At 51.4% G+C, this 6,937-nt stretch overlaps 1 long non-coding RNA gene across 1 annotated transcript in view; it reads right to left on the reverse strand.

Annotated features, from left to right (window-relative positions):
• Positions 1 to 1,485: 1,485 nt before the first annotated feature.
• LOC103599399 overlaps positions 1,486 to 6,937 on the reverse strand; it is a 26,195-nt gene continuing 20,743 nt past the window's right edge. Inside the window, exons 3-4 of the long non-coding RNA XR_551286.1 lie at positions 3,683 to 3,817; positions 1,486 to 1,800 (exon numbers count right to left, since the gene is read on the reverse strand). This is a non-coding gene — a long non-coding RNA (uncharacterized LOC103599399). The remainder of the gene's footprint in view (positions 1,801 to 3,682; positions 3,818 to 6,937) is intronic.

The following is a 6,937-nucleotide window of genomic DNA, read 5'->3' on the forward strand; positions in this document are numbered from 1 at the left end:
CTGGCTGTCTCCCATCAGATGCTCCTGCAGCCTGGATGTCTCCCTTCAGATGCTCCTGCAGCCTGGCTGTCTCCCATCAGATGCTCCTGCAGCCTGGATGTCTCCCTTCAGATGCTCCTGCAGCCTGGCTGTCTCCCATCAGATGCTCCTGCAGCACTGAGCAGACTTTGGTACCAGGAACTGGCATCCCAATACTCAGCAAAGTCCAGCGCTTGGGCAGGCAACACTGAGAGTCCCAGCACTGCTGGCCTAGCCCCTGCTGCCTACAGACAAAGCTGGCTGTAAAACACAGCTTTATTTCTAAATACCATACAGTCCTCTTAGAGACCTGGGAGGTTAGGCTGCCAGATCCAGCGTTCAGGCCACTGGTTTTCAGCATGAAGGAAACTGCTCCTCAGCACAAATTGTTAAGGAACTGATAAAATCTGTTGCCAAGGTAACTATTCTTCCAAGGAGGTCAAACAGAGAAATTACTCAGATAGTCAATAGTGATGTCATTTTGAACCCACCGGCCATCTGGCAGCAAGTCAAGAGGCATAGCCAAAAGCCCATGTACATTTTTCCTTTGCTTGCAATTTTCTTAAGAGTCGGGCATGGGAACCTTGTCCGCACCCCAAGCCCTTACAGCCAGAGAGAGCAGCAGTATTTGTCACCATGCCTGGGAAAGAGAAGAGGTCCTTTGTGGAGCCACTGGAGAATGCTCCCGTGCCAACGTCTTCCTCTTCCAGCTCTTGTCAATGCTCCTGCCGAGGAAGCCCAGAGAACAGCCTGTCAGCTCTTTTCAGGGCTGGGAAAGTCAGGCTTTCTGTCGCCTTGACTGGGCGGAGGGACTTGGATCACTGGTCATCAGCCCAGGATTTAGACAGAGGAACAAAGAGAGATGGGAAATGTCAGAACTTTCACTGAGAGCTAGGGACTTCCAGAGCTGGAGGAAACCTTGACAGTCCTCAGGTGCAGCCACCCTGCTCCCCCACTGATGAGAAACGGAGCCTGGTAGAGGTCACACAGCTCCAGACCCAGGGATCTTGCTGCCCAGAGGCAGAAATTCTGAGTGACTCAGGCCTAAGCCCGACGTCTCTGTTTGCTGGACAGGCCACTGCACTAGCCTCGCTCTGCAGCCTGGCTCCACAGAGCAGCACTGTGATGCCCAGCTCTGTCATCTACCAATAAAAGAGTGGATTTGTCCCCAAGCTCTTCATCCACCTCCAACCAGCTGTCAAGCCATCTAGCTCTATCACCGCCACCAGCCCAGTCCTTCCCAGCTTGTTCAGGGGGATCCAGATTCCTGAAGGAACAACTGCAAACTCTTCAGGATAGCATTTCAGGCCAGCTGACTGTGGAAAGAGAGTGGGCTCTACAGTCAGCCAGACAAGGGCTCAAACTCTGACTCTGCAACTTTCTTGCACTGTATACAGGTCAAGTTACTGAATTTTTCTGAGCTTTAATGACCTCATCAGTTAAATGGAGATAATAATCAATACCAAAGAAGGTTTTAGGAATTTAATGAGAGTCTGCAGAGGGCACACAGCCCTGCATCGGGCACGTGCAGGTGCCAGGTGATTGGCAGCTGCCTCCCTTTGGGATCGTCCATCCTCCCAATCCTGGGTCCTGGTGGCCCCTGCAGGACCCTTCACTTTGGCCATCTACTGTCTGCTTTATTTGGTGGTCACTGACGTAACTGTTTCTCATTCCAAGTAAATGCAGTTCCTCAAGTGCTTCTTGAACACCTACTGCGTGCAGGGCCCATGTTGACTGCTGGGGCTGCAGGAACCACCCAGTGGCCATCCCTGCCTCTGGGAACTTGTGCAATGAGAGAGCAAAGGGTAAGCTGAGCAGAGAGTAAGCAGCTTCACAGGGCAGAACAGGGTCTAGATGACGTACCAGCACTGGCCTAGGGGGGGGGGGGTCGGGTCCACCGTGAGACAAAGGGGCTGACTTTTGCACCCTGCGCTAGACAGTCACCAGCTCTGCACTGCAGAGAAGGGGGTGGGTGCACCTGGGTGAGGCAGCTCCTGCTGGACTGAGGACAGTTCTGGAGGGAAAGGGCAGCTCTGAGCCCTCACAGCCCACAGCCACAGCCCCTGGCCCACCACAGTGTCCAGGTGGAGGCGAGGCAGAACTGGTGGGGACAGCCACATGGAAACCAGATGTAAGGGGTTTAGAATTGCACCCTGACATTGGATTGTCCAGCCTCCAGAACAGTGAGAAGAAAATGTGTGTCCTCTAAGCCACCCAGCTGTGGTAATTTGTTATAGCAGCCCGAGCTGACAAAGACAGCACCCTTCCAATGTCGGAGATCCTCTCCCAGGGTCTCTCTTATTCCTACACATCCTGTCAATCCCCAGTCTCCTCTTTATCTGGACATTTCTTGAGGATGTGTTTGCACCAAACACCCTTGGGAGACAAGATAACGTCTCCCTCTCAGACACAGAGCAAGCTTCCATAGGCAGCAGGCTCCCCCAGCCCTGTGCCCCTCTCCTGGGTGTAACCCAGCCCTGTGGGCCTTGGGGCTCAGGGCACTGACGTGGCCATGCTGACACTCTGGCTCCCACTACTGCTGTGAGTAACAAAGTCTCCAGTCCTCCCAACTCAGAAGTCTGTTGCCAGCACACAGGCAACCATCACAGCCCAACTCATTAGCTTGCAAGGAGGCAAAAACCTCAGCCCCTGCACAGCCCTTGGCATCTGGCATTAGTCACTGCCACCTCCAGCTGCAGCAGCTTCCTTACTGTGCCCACACACAGGAAATGCCTACCTTAGCCCCTTGCGGACATTCAGAATACCAACAGTTCTGTCTGTCTGTCTCATTTCTTTCCACTGTCATACCAAGTGGCATCTCATGCTTTTCACTCACGTGGGGTGTCTTAATGAGACTCCCTGCCTCCAGCCTCTGCGTGGTGGATCCTCTGGCAAAGTGTACAAAGCCCTTGTGATCTACTCTTCCCGCTGTTATGGCCTCATCTCTGAGCTCTTCCCCATCTGAAACTTACACTCCAGCAAACCCCAATTTTTCTGCTCCCCAAAGTGTGTGCCCGTTCATGCTGTTCTTTCTGTTTGGAATTATCCTTTACTCTCTTTATCTGCCTCATTCTTTAAGACTGAGTTCCAGAGACACATCCTCCAGGATGCCTCCCCTGTGGTCTGGCTGGCTCAGTTGGGACGTCCATACACCTTTTTAGTGGATTGAATTATGTCCCCCCAAAACTCACTGAAGCTTGAATTGTGTCCCCCAAGTTTTATGTATTAGAAATGTATCCCCCACTGTGACTGTTAAGAGGGTGAGAAATCCTATTATGGTAATTGAAAGGTGGAGCCTTGAAGAGGTGATTGGATTGTAGGACCCTGCAGTAGTGAACGGATTAAAAATGGTGGTCATGGGTGTAGTCTGGAAGGCTTTAAAAGGGGAGCACGAAGAGTCTGTCTGTCTGTCTGTCTCTCTCTTACTGTCTCTGCTCCACCATTTTCACAACGTGATACCCTGCATCACTGTTGCCACCACCAAGACCCTCACCAGATGTGTTCCCTGGACTTTAGAGTTCCTAGCCTCCGAAACAGTAAGCAATAAATTTTGTTTCCTTATCAATCATCCAGTTCTGAATATTCTGAGATAAGCAACAGAAACAGACTTATACACCCCTCTGTGCCCCCACTGCAGGTTACACACAACAGCTTCAACTAGTACCAGAGGTGCTGGCCGACTGATCTGTTCTTCCAGTGCTGTGAGCTCCCTGGAGGCACAAACTGTATCTTGCTCATCCCAAATAGGTACAGTGCTTAGCTGGGTGGTGCCCAGAAATACGAGGGTACTTCAGAAAGCCTGTAGAAAAAACAGAATTAAAAGATATCATTAATCTTTCCATGAACTTTTTGAAGGCCCCTCATATTTACTGAAAAAGAGTGAATGAACGTCCACCTCCTGCATGAGTACTTCGCTCCCCACCGGCCAGTGGTGCGCTCCTCTGAACTCCCCAGGACTTTCTCTGGGACAGCCCATGTGGGGGTGATTCCCATTCTCACACCCAGCCTTGCTTCCTGATCTTCATGTGCACCCCTCGAGGGTCAAGACTGTATCTTCTCCTAGTTCAGACTAATCTTAGGCCACTCGGGAGTTTTTCTAGCTTTCATTTTTATAGATAAATTACTTAGAAATCCCTAAAAACCTAAGATAGCGAGAAGAGCTACAGAGTGTGTTACATTTTATTCAGATTAATGGATGGATTTCCATTCCGCTCTGAGTACATCTGATGTGCACGTCTGTTTCTAATATTAAAACCAAATCACTCTCCTGGGAGAAGAGAAGGGCACTTGTCTCCACTGCCCTCTGTCCATCTGCCATCCCTGAGCAGGTCTCAGGAGGTGAATTTACTCAAGATTCACCAAATATTCATCGAGTGCATAATAACATTCCTGCCCCCGGGCACCGGGAGGATGTACCTGTCCACGTGCACGCAGGGAACAGAGCTCTGATTTTATTGGTAGGTCAAGACCGAGCACAACCTCCACCACAACAACCAAGAGCAAGCTGCCAAGTGGTCGACCAGAAAACCCGAGAGTCTGATAAGATCACGAATAAGCATGTGGGTCAATGGCCGGCCTTTTGACAGTTTGTTCCACTTAGAATGTGGTTTTTCCTACTCCACTTCCTCCACTCATCAGAGCAGACTTCTTCCAGAATGATCTGCAGCCCAGCTCAGAGAAGGGCTCTCTCCAGTCGGTAACGGAGGGCGGGAGGTCTGCAAACAGCTACTGAGCAAAACCGCACATGATCTCCGGTGAGCAGAGAGCAGGGCTTCCTGGTCAAGTCACCATAAATCTCTTTCAGATTCCAGTTTAGTTCCTTGGGAAAGGAAGACAGACTTCTTTGTTGTTTCGTCACTTGTGTATTTGTGAGATGGAAAGTAACACTGCATTGGGGTTAGGAGTCCAGTCATTTCCACCACACACCACTGCGAGGTCCAGTGGGTCCTGTGATGTGAGACTTGAGGTCTGGACGTGGGTGGTAAAGTGTGCAGAAAGGGAGGTCTCAGGTAAGAGCATAAGTATGGTGTGGCGAGTAAAACATGGTCCTTGAAGTCGGACGGAGAAGGGTTCTAGTCCTGCTTACACCGCTTACCAACTGGGGACCATCAGTGAGCCAGCTGTAGCTCCTCTGAGCCAACCGTCCTCATCTGTAGGTCAGAAACGATCACCCTACCTGTCCTTATGCTTTGGCCATGTGATGGACTCCCACCTGTTTGACACTCCTGCCCCTCTCGATGTACCCCTCAAACATCTGTGTGGCTTTCCCTATTCACCTCCCAGTCCCACAGAGAGGTGTGCTGGCCTTTGACCCGTGTTCCCGTCAGGCTCCTTCCCTAACAGGGAGCGCATGGTGGGCTACCTGTTTGACACTCCTGCCCCTCTCAATGTACCCCTCAAACATCTGTGTGGCTTTCCCTATTCACCTCCCAGTCCCACAGAGAGGCGTGCTGGCCTTTGACCCGTGTTCCCGTCAGGCTCCTTCCCTAACAGGGAGCGCATGGTGGGCGAGCACCTGGCCTCGTGCAGCTCTGTAAGGGGGAGACACGGCTTATGATCACCTGAGTGTTCTCTGCCTCCTCCCACCCCAACCTTTGCCTCCTATCTTCCGTCTTCCCTACCCTCTAAAAAGAGTCTAGTCTTTAATGAACAAGATATAAAACGTGGGCAATAGGACTGGAAACACGGGTAGATAGAGACAAGACCTGAGCCGTGGGAGGAAAGAGGATGGGATATGGCTGAGGGGCTAAGCCACGCTGCAGAACACAAGCAGACAGAACTGGGGCGGAGGGGGAGGAACATGGTGGGAAAACACGTGGGTTGGGCACAGGAGGAGGCCAGAGGGAGTCTGGCCAGTGAGCTCTCCCGGGCATCCACCAGCTGCTAGGAAAGAGACAAAAGGGAACTGGAAGGCTTGAGGAGTTGTGAATTTGTGCCCCATTAATACTTCTTAAAAGATGCAAACAAAACATTATAATTAAGTTTTTATAAAGTTTGATCTCAGACTGCGTGTTTTTAACCGTGTCTCAGTACATAAGCTGAGCCACACTGAGCCCTAAAACGTATCTGGGTTATGCCCATCTCCTCAGAGCCTGGGGTGGTGTCTGACCAGGATTTCACCTGGTGGGTTGGACTGACCATCTAGCCCTGGTGGCCAGGGACCTGCTGGTAAACTTTTCCTGCTGTCTGAGCCATTCCCATCATCACAGCCTTGGTGACACCACAACAAAGGGAGCTATTGCACAAAGGTACAGAAACTTGGAGGGACATGCTCAAGCTGATAATAGGTAACTTCTCGGGTATATTTTGAGCCCTCAATAATCACCTGGAAAACTTTCTATTACACGGTAGTGACTTCTCCAGCCACCGTTTGTCTAAATGAAGATAATCAGATTCTCTCTTCTGGGAACCTGGAATCGTGACCAAGCACTGGTCTCAGTCTGGGCTGGTTAGCTTGAGCAGATATGTAAACCAGAGGCCATGGAGCAGCCAGACCTGTCCCCGTGCAGGACAAAGCACTGAAGGTCTGTCCGGAGAGAGAACGAGAACAGAGAAACGAGAGGACATGAGAGGAAACAGAGAAACGAGAGGCCTGTGCACCCGGGTTCTCTGAGATTGCTTTCCCATAAACGTCCATTGTGGCTGAAGCTACTTTGAGGTAGGTTTCTCTCACCTGCAACCGACCACGTAATTGTAATCTGGACCAAGGCAATGACAATAGCGTCTGGAGCCACAGTCCCCAGCAATGCGGTTGTCCTCCTGCCAGCCTTGTCCCCATAACCCTGGGCAGTAAAGGGAACTGTGCGGGAAACAGCACAGACTCGCCAGGGCCTCCCAGGTGGGTAACCCCCCTACGGTCTGCTCTGGAGCCCCTGCCTTAACTGAGCCCGTCCAGCCTAGGAAAGGGGAGAGGAGGTAA

Source organism: Galeopterus variegatus, unplaced genomic scaffold, assembly GCF_000696425.1.
Source record: "Galeopterus variegatus unplaced genomic scaffold, G_variegatus-3.0.2 Scaffold2947, whole genome shotgun sequence".
Classification (NCBI taxonomy): domain Eukaryota; kingdom Metazoa; phylum Chordata; class Mammalia; order Dermoptera; family Cynocephalidae; genus Galeopterus; species Galeopterus variegatus.